Raw genomic sequence first — 16,060 nt, 5'->3', positions numbered from 1 at the left:
TATCTTGGCATTGAAGTAACCCAACATCCAAAGTCCATATTTCTTTCTCAAAAGAAATACATTGGAGATTTGTTAAACAGATTTGGCATGACATAGTGCAATCCCCTTTCTACTCCAATGGAACAAAACTTGAAGCTCACATCTATTGAAGGAAAGGAATTTGAGGATGCAACAAAGTATAGACAGCTTGTAGGAAGTCTCATCTACCTCACTACTACCAGACCAGACATTTCATTTGCTGTTGGAATCCTCTCCAGGTTTATGCAAAAGCCTTGTGAGGGACATTGGTCTGCTGCAAAAAGAGTTCTAAGGTACTTGAAGGGAACTCAAGACCTTGGAATCAAGTATACACAGGTGGACGACTTCAACTTGATTGGATACTCTGATTCAGACTTCGATGGAGACAAAGAAACTGGGGTGTCTACTTCAGGATATGCTATGAGTCTTGGATCGGGAGCTGTCTCCTGGAGATCACGCAAACAATCAGTACCAACAGATTCCACAACAGAAGCAGAATATGTGGCAGCAGCTGAAGCAACGAAAGAAATTGTGTGGCTTAGGAAAATTCTTGAAGATTTGCAGGTAAAACAAATACAATCAACTCCACTCGTGATTGATAACACATCTGCAATAAAGTTGGCCAAGAACCCAAAGTTCCATGATCGTACTAAGCACATCAATACTAAATATCATCTGATCCGACATCATGTTGAGGCCAAAACAATCCATCTCCGTCATTGTTCCACAAACGAGTAAATTGCAGACATCTTCACCAAAGCGCTTGGAAGAGAAAAGCTTGAAAGATTCAGAACGATGCTTGGACTCACCAACATCCCTTCAGATTAAGGGGGGGAATGTTGACACCTAATCCGAAATGGATGGGTGAACTGGACAATCATCTAGAAGATGAACTGATCTGTTGTATTTATGTATATAAATATAAGTTAGCTAATGAATAATATATCTCAGTTTTCTCTCGCGCTCATTCTGGAGTTACCCTGGCCTGACATAAATTACTTGACTTGATAACCCTAATCCTGATTCTAAATTCCACATTCCAATTAAAACAACACCCAACAATGTATAGAAAATAAAAATAAAAATTATTGATCACCTGTAAAGAATCACCGATGATAACAACAAATGACCCAGGCAAGGGCTTGCTATCAACCCACTGTCCTTCCTTTGTTCGGATCTGGAGGCCACCCACGTCATCCTCGTAGATAATAGTAAGGCAACCCACATCTGTATGACCTTTGTACAAATTCTCCTCGTCAAGTGATACTTCAGCGACGTTAGGATAGAAATTGAAGCGTAGTTTCTCGTCAAAGACAGATGATCCGTACTGTTTACCCACGTTCTCACCCAAACTGTACATAATGAGTTTTAGCATTCCATTTGATAGCTCACTTATCCCAGACATGTATTCAAGTATGGTCTCTCTGCAACACGTTACCAAAAAAAATCTACAGTGAAAAAAATTATTTTTATTTATATCAAAAATTTTAAAAATATGTGAGATATAAAAAAAAAATTAATAAAATTAAAATATTAAATATCATATTTTAGATTTAACTACATTAAATAATTCATTAATTATGACCATTACCATAAAAAGTAATTTTAACTCACTAATTTTTCATAATTAAACATAAACTATATCACTTCTATTTTCACTTCTATTTTCATATTTATATTGCATCATTTTGAAAATCATAAACTATATCACTTCTATTTTCATATTTCTATTGCATCATTTTGAAATAAAAAAGTGAAATACCGAGATTTATCGTTTCGTTGGTGGCACAACTTGGAATAGATCTCTTCAACTATACGGGGACTGTGGAAAGTCATGCTTTCAGGCATTGAATCGTCTTTCCCAAGAGGACCTATTTTTGATGGGCAGTAATTAGTAGAATACGAGGGGAAAATGTCCCCTTCCTTGATGTCAGTGGGCAGTGCAAGCATATCTCGAGCAACGGAGTCCATTGTTTGAATAACATTTGGGTCGATTCAATGGTTGATGACACGGAAGAAGCCCAATTCGCCGCAAGCCTCTCTCACTTTCTTCACCTCCTGCTCTTCAATATCGCTGCTTCCTCCACGTTTAAGGAGATTAAGATCGATGATTGGGAGAGGGAATTGACAGGATGCCATCACTCGATTGGGTTGCGCTTTTCTCCCTTGAAGGATAAGAGGAATAGTTTAAATAGTTTTTTAGATGGTTGTTTGAATAGTTTAAATAGTTTTTTAGATGGTTGTTTGAATAGTTTAAATAGTTTTCTAGATGGTTGAAATGGATTCAGCACCATCAAAATCAAATTTTTGGAGTATTCAAAATCTTGAAATTTGACATTTGTAATCTAGATTTCCCAAAATTTCTACCATATTTTTTTCAAAAAATTCCTCAAGGGAGTGTTTGAATAGTTTAAATAGTTATTTAGATGGTCAAAATGGATTCAGCACCATCAAAAACCAAACTGTAAGGGGGCACTCAAAATCTTGAAATTTGCCAATTATAATCTAGATTTCCCAAAATTTCTACCAGATTTTTTTCAAAAATTTCCTCATAGGAGTGTTTCAATAGTTTAAATAGTTATTTAGATCGTGGAAATGGATTGAGCACTAGCAAAACAAACCCTTGGAGCACTCAAAATCTTGAAACTTGACATTTGTAATTCAGGATTCCAAAATTTCTAGCACACTTTTTTCAAAAAATTCTAGATAATAGAAATAGATTCAGGGTTATCAAAAACCAATCTCTTGAAACACTCAAAATCTTGAAACTTCACATTTATAATATAAATTTCCCAAAATTTCTATCACATTTTATCAAAATCTATATATAAAATATAGATTTCCCAAAATTTCTATCACATTTTATCAAAATCTATATATAAAATATAGATTTCCCAAAATTTCTTATCACATTTTATCAAAATCTATATAATCTTTTTGAGAAAATATGGCCTCCTTAAACGCTAGATTCACGTGGTTTCTACCGGTCAACCAAAATCAAGGGCTGGTCCAGATTCACGTGGTTTCTACTGGTCAACCAAAATCCGATTTGAAGCAGTCACCATCCAGTACAGACGCGCTGCTCCTCCAAAATCCAAGGACCCGGAGCCATGCAAAAGCTTCACCGGTTGGTCCAGATTCACGTGGCTTCTGCTCGTCAACCAAAATGCGATCTTAAATAGTCGGCACAGACTAGCTACTCCTCCAAAAGCCAAGGACCCGGAGCCATGCAAAAGCTTAATAGAGACAGCTACTCGTCCAAATTGACTTACCGGTTAATGCCCGTTCGCTAAAAGACAAAGTTCATTCTACAAACATGAAAGTGGAATAAAGGAAAAAAAATTATGTCCAAAATTTTATAAATTAGTTTAGTAATATAAACGAGCAATTGTGCAGAGGTACAAACTACTTACCGGTTAACGCCCGTTCACTGAAACACAAAGTTCATTCTACAAACATGAAATTGGAATAAAGGAAAAAAATATATATGTCCATAATTTTATAAATTAGTTCAGTAATATAAACGAGCAATTGTGCAGAGAGAGACAAACTACAAACATGAAATTGGAATAAAAAAAATAAAAAATTGTACGTCTATATTTTAAAAATTAGTTTAGTAATATAAATTCGTAATTGTATATAGAAGTGCAAAGAAACAGTTATAGGAGGGAAATGTGGAAGGAAACTCTCACATTATACGAAATGTCAAGATGTAATATTGATGTCACATTATGGGCCATGCTAAAAGGAACGAATTTTCTGACCTTCGCACCTCATGAACCACTCCAATCCTTGCAATCACATGCACTCATGATGTAGAGCTCAATGGAAGGACTATTGGAACTATTCCCACCACTTCCCTTTTTATAAACCTAGATATTGTTGAAACATGTCAGCTCCAACAGTTCTAGGAAACAGGTTTCAATAAAACCAGAGTGTTGTCACAACAAAGGTCTCCACAATGACCACAAGGAATAAGAATCAGAGGTATGTAAACTTTTTTCTCATACAACAATGCACCAAGGACTAGGGTTGTTTTAAGGGAAGGTCAAAAGCCACTAAATATATTTGGGTGTTTGAGAAAGCCAAAAATGGAGGTCCCTATGATTGATTTGGAGCCATACTTGGAATTCATGAGCAGATCTAGATGTGGCTCTAACTCCAAACGTGACCCAATTGAGCCTGCCTATCACCCAAATGGTGAACTCAAGTATGGTATGTATTTGAAGAGTTTATGCAATGAATTGGTGAAGTCTCCCAAACAAACAGGGGCATTGGTGGTCAGAGACCCGAGGGGACGAGCGGAGCTTAATGATAGCTTTCTGGACATTAAGGAAACATATTTTGAGAAACTAGATAACTTCAAGAAGGTGTTTTTTTACAATATATGGTTTCCTCAATTTGCATATTTTCTACCCTTGATTTTGTTTATATTATTAGATTAGTTACAAAGTCATATTGGTGTTGAAAAATACCTAATTTAGATTTTTAAGAATTTAAGTTTCATCAAAATCATCATCTTTTAAAAAAATATTTAATTGAGATATGTTTGAGATCAAACTCACATTCTGAATGACATGGCGACACTCTAGTTTTCTAGTTTTTTGTTTCAATTTGAGTAAATGAAATGCTAGTTATAGGCATTATACATTTTTCAACTTTTAAAAATGTATTTAACTGAGATATCTTTGAGATCAAACTTATATCCTGAATGACATGGCGACACTCTAGTCTAGTTCTGTTAGTTATAGGAATTATACATTTTTCAACTGGAAAGTTTTCACTAGTAAAACTACCAAGGCTACATATTGGCACCCTTTAGATGAGACCATATTGATGTCTACCAACGCTACATATTGGCACCCTTTAGATGAGACCATATTGATGTTTACAGTTATCTGTAAGTTGAACTCATGTACATGATTATTTATTCATGTTCATGATTATTTATTGCAACTATTATGGGTTTCTTCTAGTTCCAAAGAACCATCAACACTTTTGGTATAATATTATCCCCACTGTTTGTTGCTCACAGTTCCCATTTTCTAGATTTAAGACACCATCTTGCCTCCCCTTCAAATTTATGGCTGCAAGTTATAGCTCCAAAAAATCCCCAACGCATATGGGAGGATAATTTTATGCAAGATGTGAGTTTGCAAAGTGGCCAAGTGGTTGTAATATTGCATCAAAAGCAATGTGTCCAAGAACATGTAATTAAAGACAAATAAAATTAGTTAACGATATTGCAAGGTATAAAACATTGTTAAAAATTTCACAGAAATAAATTTACAAAAGGGAGAATGGGTTGAATTTCATATTCAATTATGAATCATAATTCTTATCGCCCTTAGCAATAATGCATGCTTACAAATAAAGAATTTCCTAGAACTTTTCAGTGACAAAGACAAAGTATACAACTCGCAATCAATTCACATGTAGTTATGAAAATGGAAATCCATAGAGTCTAGCTTGAATTAGTTGTATACATGTAATGCACTTGTAAAGACTGGTGAATTCAGTTCATTTCTAGTTTGAGTATATCAAACATAAATATCACATTCTCGAATGGTTTTAATAGCTAAAGTAACGAATTAATAATTCTTATCAATGCACTCACAGTGGAAGAAACCCTTCATAAGCTCTTTCCATCTTGCCTTACCACTTCAATAGTTGCAAGAGTTCTTTTAGTGACAACAATTTCATGCATTTTAGCTTGGAAATCACCCCCTTTGTAAGCCACTCAAGCCGCTTTGTAGAAAATGCAGACCAAATTGATATGTTAGCCTTGTAATTTAGATTCTCAATAAGCCTCAAATTGATATATTTGTAAATAGTGAAATGTTGAATCCTACTACATGTTTTCCAGCTTGGATCAACAGGGAACCAATGAGGACACGGACTTCAACTTTTTGACCATTTCTCAACCAAATGTAGAGTTATAAATTTAAGGTCATAATGATAACCTGCAAATAAAGTCCCTTATTTTCCATGCCTTAAAAGATCACTCCGTGTAGAAGTGAGCAAGTGAGGTCCCTCCCATCATCAGTAACAAAATTAAAGGGAAACAATTGGTGGTAATAATGCCCAAAATTATTGCAGATTAATAGAGGTTTAGCAACTTGAAAACTTAAATTGGGATATGTCCTAGAAAAATTTAAATAACTATTGCAACAGTGAAATAAATTAATCTTTTTAAAGCCCAAAAACAATACTTGCCATCTCTTCCACAACCTACTTAGATAATTGAATAAATATACTGGAAAGGGGGCCAGTAATAATGTAACAATTTTTTTTTAAATTAACAGAAAATACAAGTACTATGAGAATAAATAAGAAATCATATATCTAGATCACCTCGATAGTTGATATCATTATAGAATCCCATCCATCCATAGTATCTTCCTATTGTGGGAACCCTTCTAACATTACAGGATCATAATTTAACTTCTGGATATGAAGGAAAATATAGGAGATCATGAAGAGAATATGATTTAGTAATAAAGCCTAGGAAATATTTTCTTAAACAAGGAAACAAAGGTTGAACACCAAAATAAACATGGCATCTTGTATCAGACCTTGAAGCACGTCTCTAGTGGTCAAGGGTCCACTCTCCACATGCACTTCCATTTGGAATCAACGCCAACAGGAATATGGGTCGATATTCATTTGGTACATCTTCCATTTTCATTTGCATGATCTCTTTGTCTACTACATCTCTAGGCAATTCAACTCCTTTTGGTTTCACTCCTACTTGCTCTCCCATATACTCAAGAAAAGATAAATTATGATGTATCAAATCCCATCACCATTCTACCTCAATTTATGGTACATTTGAAAATATTTACAAACATACATTGTAAACGTAATTTACAGTCTCGACTCTCAACTATTACAATTGAAGAATGAGATTATATACACACAACATAATATGCACTTGTTATCTAAGGATTTCCACCTGTGAAAATATTTCTTTCACCTAATGCAACAATTAAGGAATTCAGAAACATTGTAGATGTCAGCTATAACTACATTCATTACAAACAAAATACAACATATATGAACAAACATAGAATATTAAGTGCTTATCAAATCAAGAATTCAACATAAGATAAAGAAGCACATTGTAGTGCTAATGTACATTACATGAGAGAAGTGCCAAGATGATCATTAGATATATTCATGACTCTTACATAACTGTGGAATGCGTTTTTAAATATGGAAATTTTTCTCATATTTATTTCACCCGTGCTCTTGTTCACCTAGGTTACAAAGCAAGAAGCATTGGCATCATGAATCTAGAATTAGAAATTCATTGCCTTAAGCTCCATCTACCAAAATATATTATGGAGTATGTCCTCATATACATTAAGAGTAAGATGTTACACTAACCAGTGTGGTATATCAATTTTCCCAACACTTGTGTTGGCCCCTTTGTTCTGATTGGAGACACAGTTGCATCAACTCAGCCGACAACAAAATCTAAGTTGTGCTAGCTAGAATAAGGACAAATGTTAAGAATAAAGAGAACCAAGATTCACAACAATTAGGGCTAGGATATCAGGTTGTGATGCAAAGTTTTGACGAACAACATGGTGGGAGACTATAGGATGTTAGAGATGCATGAGCCAGACTACTAGTGGATAAAATTGATTTCACTAGTAAGGAGCCAATGACATGGGTGAACCTTCCTGCCTAAGGGTACAAATATTTATATATAGAGGTTTTAGATGATTTTGAGTTGGATTTTTCGTTGGAATGTGATGGGTGGGTTGATAGTGAATATTAAGTTTGGTATCCAATACCTTTTGTGAATATACTTTTCTCTTTGTAGCAACGAAAAACCTACGATGATCTTCTAGATATTAGTGAATATTATTGGAATGAACCCACCATTGCAAATACATTTTATGGTGTTATCAGAGTATTCCAATGATGCCTTTTGTCTAATTTCATACTCTTCTATTTCTACCATTAATTCTATGATAATACTCTCATAACACAACAAAAACAAATATAATTCCCTTATGACACATATATTATTCCCTAACATGTGTGTATCTATCCTCACATTCTTATGACACATTATATCAATTATGAATTAAACCTATAAAATAGGCATTAATTGCAACACTCCCATGAAAATATATTTACAATAACTTTTTGAATTTTTGCACTCAGAAATCTTATTAGTTTTATAACCAAGTCATATAAGAGTTTAAGTAAGAATTAAAGGTTCTGTGAAATAAACAAAATTGAGACCGTTGGTTGTCATTTTCAACGTACAATTGAAAAGGGGAGTTGCAATTCCCATTTGTTTTTTAAGAGAATTCTTATCAATTTTACTAAATATTGTGAAGGGAAATATTATGAAGGGCACTTGCTTTCACAACAACTTCAACAATTTATATATATGATTGACTAATCATCCTAGGTAGGGCTCTAATATATGCACACCATTTATCACTTATGGATTTAAGAACAATTAATTATTTATCCCAGATAACAATGTTTAATATATCAATCAAAATATAACATATATTGCACATACCTATACAATGTGCTTGCATGATTGCACACTACCCTGTATAAGAAGAAGATGATTACAATTATCTTCATATATCTCAACATATGGTTCTCGAAGGAAGAAGTGTTCTCGCCCTAAAGGATTCTTTCTCATAGTAAATATTGTTTTTGGCATTTCTATACTTATAACAACTGACTAAGAATGTGCAAATGCAAAGGTTGACTGCACTCAGAGAAGTTAGAAGCCAATAAAAGTAGTCTATATGAGTTTTGTTCAATTTTCCTGCGAACTAGTAACTACCCTTGCTTCTACAACTAAGATTCTCAGTAAATGAAATAAGGATGTTGCTAATAAAACTACCAACCCGTAAAACACTAAGATACCGATACTCATATTGCCATACTTCTGGTAGCCATTTGAAATTGAGACAGGCTCCTCCAACTATGTTATTGGTGTAGTCCTCACCTAGCACGGGCATCCAGTGGCCTATCATATTTAGAAACTTTCTGACACAATTCAAAAGTATATAACCTATGATAAATAGATATATTCCATTCTGCAGCCTTGTCGGTAATGGAAGCATTACATTATGGGGAAGGAGATGGTCATCCACACCAATCCCTGACCTCTTCAGTTTATACAGACACAAGAGAAGTTGGAGAACGATCACCATCAGAAGGGCTCTATATATTTGTAACAATTCCACTTGAACATTAAATACAAAAAGAGCAAAACCAATCATGTTGCGGACTGCCTCAAAAGGCTCCTAGTTGTAGCACAGACTATTGTTGTCAACTCTTGTGGCCACGAGATATATGGATGGTCGGAGCTATACAAAAATGATCCACAGTTCACCTCCACATATCAGATGCTAGTAGATGGTAAGAAAGTTCCTGATTTCCACCTCCATGATGCATTACTATGCTACCTGTGCCACGTATGTGTCCCTTTAGGCGAGTATGCCAAGATGATCCTGGAGGCACACTATAGTCGAGTTGCAGGGCACTTTGGTGCGGAGAAAACTATAGTCATACTAAAACAATATGTTTATTGGCCAAAACTCTAACAGTATTGTAGGAAATATATTATATCATGCACTATCTACGCCATCGCCAAGCCAACCATAAAGAAGCAAGGCCTGTAACTCCTCTGCCTACTCCTATTCAGCCTTGGGAATCATCTCCCTGGACTATCTGTTTGGCCGCCCTTCTACCAAGCATGGTAATGACTGTGTATTTGTGTCCATGGACAATTTTTCTAAGATGATTATATTGGTGGTCTGCAAGAAGAGTATCACAGTGGAGGACACTGCTAAAATCTTTTTTGAACAAGTGTGGGTACATTTTTGGATCCCGCATAGCATTATATCATATCGGGATAGGAAGTTCTTGAGCGCATTTTGGTCAAGCCTCTTGACAATATTGGACACCAAGCTCACCAAGTCAACTGCATTCCATCCCTAGACTGATGGCCAAACATAGATCGTCAACATGATGATAGTGCACATACTCCACATGTACAAATAAAAGCATCAACGAATCTAGGATGAGATCCTTCCCTATGTGATAAATACTCATAATAGAGCTCTCCACAGCTCGACCAGTGGCAGTCCCTTTCAAGTGGGTCTAGGATTTCGACCATTATGTCTGATTGATGTTTCCATGCATCATGTGACTACATAGACAAAATCCACACATGTACTATCTAAGGATGCTAAATCAACCAGTTTTATTGAATGCATCCAGCACATCCGCCAGCAAGTTCATGACCTCTTGGAGAAGTCCAATGCCAAGTACAAGAAACGACATGATCAACATCGGGTTCCACACAAGTTTTAGGTGGCCAAAAAATTTTGGTTGCATTTGCAGAAAGAATGACTTACTGGAGCCCATCAGAACTTTAGATGAATTCGATATGGGCCTTACACCATTAAAAAGGTTTTGGAAGACAATTATTTTGAGCTCCTCATTCCCCCATTCCTTGGCCTACACCCAGTGTTCAATGTGGATTGCCTTCGACCATACTTTCCACCATTACTAGATAGATCAGACATTGCAAAAAACCTCATGCCAAAAAAACTCAGACTACATGGAACATGCCACAATTGATCGATAATGGACACACGTATCAAGAACACTCACCAGTAGAAGATCCAACTATATCGAGTTCTCAAAGTTAGCCAACTCCTACACAAAAGTACTTTTATTGGCCAAAAATAAGACATGATGTTGGGAAATATATCAGGTCTTGCATTGCCTGTGTCATCGCCAAGCCAACAATGAAGAAGCAAGGCCTGTACACTCCTTTTCCTACTCCCATCCAGCCTTGGGAATCCATCTCCATGGACTATCTATTTGACCCCCCTTCTACCAAGCATGGTAATGACTATGTATTTTTGGTCTTGGAAATTTTTCTAAGATGGCTATATTGGTGGCCTGCAAGAAGAGTATCACAATAGAGGACACTGACAAACTCTTATTTAAATGAGTGTGGGTACATTTTGGGATCCTGCAGACCATTATATAAAATCGAGATAGCAGGTTCCTGAGCACATTTTGGTCAAGCTTTTCGACATTATTGGTGATCTGAAATCACCCTTTAATGACCTCAGAGAAATAATGAAGGTATTACAGACTTAAGTGTTGGGGTGTGCCTATGTTATTTTATGCAACAGATCAATAAGATTGCAAAATACACAGACACTGAAACTGTAAGAGAACACGGTAAGCAAATACATAAACACAACAAATTTAATAAGGAGTTCACCCAATCCTCTTGGGCTACGTCTCCTGGTCCAACCTTCAGTGGTGGCCTTTTCTATTGTGTCTTAAAGTAGAGTTTTTACAATAAGGAGCTCAATTTGAGTCTCACTTAACAGAGGATGATCAATAGGATTGTACTTGGATCCCCCAAGTCTCTAGAGTACACAGAATCCCCTTACTGAATCTCGAGCTCAACTGGTCTCAGTGGTATGAGTCCAATTTGGTACTCAATACCTAACAGGTATACACATAAGAGTTGCTTGAACCTCTCAAGCCTTCTCTGGAGTTCACAGACTCTTGAACTCTCTCTGTCTCTGTCTACTCAATGCTGCCTTTGCTTTGCAAGTCAGTTCGGCTTCTCTGTTCTCTACAATTCACTTCTTTCTTGCCTCTCAGCTTTGTACTTCTCTTCTTTGCCTCCTTTACTCTTTGTCTGTTCGTGGCTTAAAGCCAATCTTCTCCCTGACTGTTCGTTTCCGCTTCCCAGCTCTTTGGATCTACTGCCTTTGTCCGCTAGAATTCCCCTACTCTGCATCATCATCACTGTGTAATGCTTCACAGAGAGATGGCCACTTGTTTCCTCACGAACTGAGTGTTAGTTCTCTTTGAGCGGTAATTATTTCCGTTGCTCCAAGATTGCCCGCGAAACTGATTCCTCTGTCAACTCAGTGGTCATGTTGGACTTCAAATCTCATATGACTCAACCTATTTCCCCGTCGAATCTGGCCATCCATCGGATCATTTCTTCGCCGTTGATCTGGAGCCTCCAAATCCTATGGTCTCTGTCCATAATGCACGGGTAAGTAGCGTGATCTTTACCTGCACGATGTGAGCAGTTTTTTCTCTCATCCGCTGGACGTGTGTCACCCAGTGTATGGCATCGAGCGGGACTCGGTCGAACCCACTTACTGCTTGAATCCCTTCCGATATCCTGTCGGTTTTAGCACGGGACCCACCTTCTGATGGAATCGATGATTTCCATACAGTTTTATGCTTTTCCTCATGGCTAAGCGCTTGGGGCTTTCCTTCATTGAGGGGGACGCCCTGTGAAATGTGATTAGTGCTAATCACGTATCAGAAACTACCTCTGTTTTTGGATTTGACCTCCTGTTTGTCAATTTGTGCCAGTGCACGGTCACCATGGGCCAATGGTCTGCGTTTTGACCGAGGGTCCTCGTTGTTCCATGCTGACCACAAATTGCCATTGTTTAGAGGTTATTTCTGATAAGCTCGATATTCATAAGATTTTGAAGCTTGACATAATTTGAAATAGTCATGAAAACTTAGATGATGTTTAAGGATCCAATTCGGATCACGGCCTTCCCACTGAAAAAGCGTTTGGACCACCAAAAGTTGGTTTTCAAGCATCAACTAAGTGAGGGTATAGTTGTCTCACTTGTCCAATCTTTATCCATTTTGCACTGCTTGGCTTTGAACCCTTGAGTCCAATCCTGAGTTACTCAACATCTCCCCTATGCATCGTCCTCACCTTCCTGTCTAGAACTATGTCTTCCTGCAATTCATTGAGATATTCAGGTAACATATCATCAATAGAAGGCAATTGATTCTGCTCTTCGAGATCTTCAATTAATGAAGGTTCAAATACTCTCAAGCTATTTGCATTAATGACCGAGTAGATGTGCATGTAAGCTAGTAAATCAAGGCAAAAAGCATTCTCACCAATTTTCTCAAGTATCTTGAAAGGTCCATACCTTATTGGCTTTAGATTTTTACCTTCACCTTGCATTCTATCTTTGCTGATATATAGCCAGACTTGATAACCAACTTGGAAACTATGCTCCGTCCGATGCTTGTCATGCCTTACCTTGTATTTGGCTTAGCTCTTTTCCAGCTATTCCTATATTTCCTGGTGAATCTCTTGGATTTGTTCAATGAACTTGGTTTCCTTGTCCACATCACTATGTCCATCAACTACTATGTCTTTACCAAAGACAAAATCCAAGGGAGACCTTGGTGTGAAACCAAAATAGGTCTCAAAAGGAGATCTCTATGTAGAGGAATGTTTTGCTCGATTGTAAGCATGCTGCACATAACAGAAATTTTCATCCCAAAGTTTGGGATGCTTGCTGCAATAGCCTCTGAGCAACTGGATCATTGTCTTGTTGACCACTTCTGTCTGGCCATCTGTTTGTGAATGAAAGGTTGTGCTTTTCTTCAGTTTGATGTCCATCATTTCCCACAGACTTGACCAAAACTTCCCAACAAATTGGGTGTCTCGATCAGATATAATGGAAGTGGGTAATCCAAAATGAACCCATACATGCTGAAAGAACAATTTTGCAGTTTGTTCAGTTGTAATCTGTTTATTACAAGGTATCAAGATACACATTTTTCTGAACCTATCCACAACAACATACAAATAGTCATGACCTTTCCTAGATTTAGGCAGTCCTCCAACAAAGTCCATGGAAACACTTTCCCAAGGATGAGAAGGAACTGGTAGTGGAGTGTACAAGCCTAGTTTTCTATTGCTGAGCTTACTTTTAGCACACATGGTACACCCTCTTACATATCTAGAAACTGTCTCATTCATTTTTGTCCAATAACAAAATCTTTGTAGCTGTGCAACCGTTTTACTTACCCCAAAGTGACTTGATATTAGAGAAGTGTGTGCTTCTCGAATTATCTTCACTCTTTCAGTTTGTGGAATGCATAGCTCCTCACAATGATACAAGAGTTGGTCCTTAATGTGATAATCCAATTCTTCTACTCGTTTGCCTTGACTTAAAATTGCATATACATCTTTAAAGTCTATATCTTGAGCATATTGTTCAATGTAGCTCTCATGCAATACTGAATTATGCTTAAGTATAGTAGATGCATTTATAATTGGTCTAGATAACATATCTACAACTTTATTGTGTATGCCCTTTTTATATTTGATGACTAAATGAAACTGTTGTAGAAAACCCATCCATCTATAGTGTCTTCATTGTTGCAACTTAGTTTGGGAGTGTAGATATTGAAGTGGTTGATGATCAGTATGTATAACTATCTCTTTGCCCATTAAGTAATGTTTCCACTTTTTCACACTCTATACTAATGCATACAATTATTTATCATATGTGGGATAGTTAACTACTACAGAATTAAATGTCTCAGAATGATAACATATGGGTTTACTATGCTATATCAACACTGCTCCCATGGCATAGTCACTGGCATCCGTGTGGATCTCAAATGGCCTTTGAAGATCAAGCAGTTCTAGTACTGGTGCTGTACTAATCTTTTCTTTCAAGGTGTCGAAGGCTTTCTACCGTTTGCCTCCCCACTGAAACACCTTGTTTAATCCTATTAAAGCATGTAAGGGAGCTGCAATTAAGGAAAATTTAGAAATGAACTTTCTCCAATATTGTGCTGCTCCTAAGAAGCTTCTAACTTCTGTAGCAGATTTGGGTTTAGGCCAGTTTATAATGACTGCAACCTTAAAGGGATCTATCTTCAATTCACCACCCCCTACTATATGTCCCAAATAATTCAAAGATGTTTTGCCAAATTCACATTTTGAGAGTTTAACATAAAGTTTTTCTCTTTTCAAAACATCTAGTGTCTGCTTAACATGCTTTAAATGTTCTTCCCACATTTTGCTAAATATAAGAATGTCATCCAGATATACAATAACAAAATCATCAAGAAAAGGTCTGAGCACATCATTCATTATTCTCATGAAAGTAGTAGGAGCATTAGTTAAGCCAAAAGGCATAACCAGCCACTCATACAATCCCTGCTTTGTTTTGAAAGTAGTCTTCCATGCATCTTGTTCTGCAACTCTGACCTGATGATATCCACTATGCAAGTCTAACTTGGAAAAATAAACAACTTCCTTTAACTGATCTAATAGATCATCTATGCGAGGAAGGGGATAACGATTTTTTATTGTTATCTTATTCAGTGCTCGGTAATCAATGCACATTCTCCATGAGCCATCTTTCTTTTTCACCAAAATGATTGGAGACCCACATGGTGATGTGCTAGGTCTGATGAACCCCTTCTTGAGCAACTCCTACACCTGCTTCTTCATTTCTGCATTATCTAAAGCAGACAACCTGTACATTCTGATGTTAGGAAATGGAGCATCTTTCTGCAAATTAATATCATGCACTATTTCCTTTTTGGGTGGCAGACCTTTAGGTTCTTGAAACAAGATATCATATTCTGAAACAACTTTTTCTAAATCAGCTTGCTGTTTAGCATCATAGCCCTCAAATACATTGGTTTTATCAGGTTTTTTTTCCTTTACAACCATCAGTAAAAATTGTTTGCATGAATTTACAATTCGTTTCATTTGCCTTGAGTTTATGAGAGTATAAGTATCTTGAGCTTATGAGCTCTTACAATATATTCGATTCCATCTTTAATGAGGAGATACTTGTTCTCAGCTCTATAGAAAATAACTTTTCTATCATACAAGTAGGGACTTCCTAAAACAATTCCACATATATCCAAAGGAACTATATCTAACTCAACCTCATCTACAAATGCTGACCCAAAAGAAAACTTAAGTTTACATTGTCTAGTCACTTGTAGTTGTGTTTTATCACTTAACCAACCTAATGGGTATGGTTTCTTGTGAGGTGTAGTCAGTAATCCCAACTTCTTTACAATTTCTTTAGAAATTAAATTTACTTGCGAGCCACTATCAAACAAAGTATCAATCTTTTGATGCTTGGAAATAACTTGAATATGGAAAAGCTCATATCTTTTTCTCTCATTTTCTTCATTATTAGTAGATTGT

General features: G+C 36.5%; 1 pseudogene; it reads right to left on the bottom strand.

Annotated features, from left to right (window-relative positions):
• Positions 1-5,154: 5,154 nt before the first annotated feature.
• On the bottom strand, positions 5,155-6,781 carry LOC149154699 (uncharacterized; annotated as a pseudogene).
• Positions 6,782-16,060: the final 9,279 nt, after the last annotated feature.

Source organism: Pinus tabuliformis, chromosome 9 (genome assembly GCF_031772625.1).
Source record: "Pinus tabuliformis cultivar Carrire ecotype Pingquan chromosome 9, CPIR1, whole genome shotgun sequence".
NCBI classification, from domain to species: Eukaryota; Viridiplantae; Streptophyta; class Pinopsida; order Pinales; family Pinaceae; genus Pinus; species Pinus tabuliformis.
Note: the sequence above shows the minus strand (reverse complement) of the source record. Positions and strands in the feature narration are given on the sequence as shown.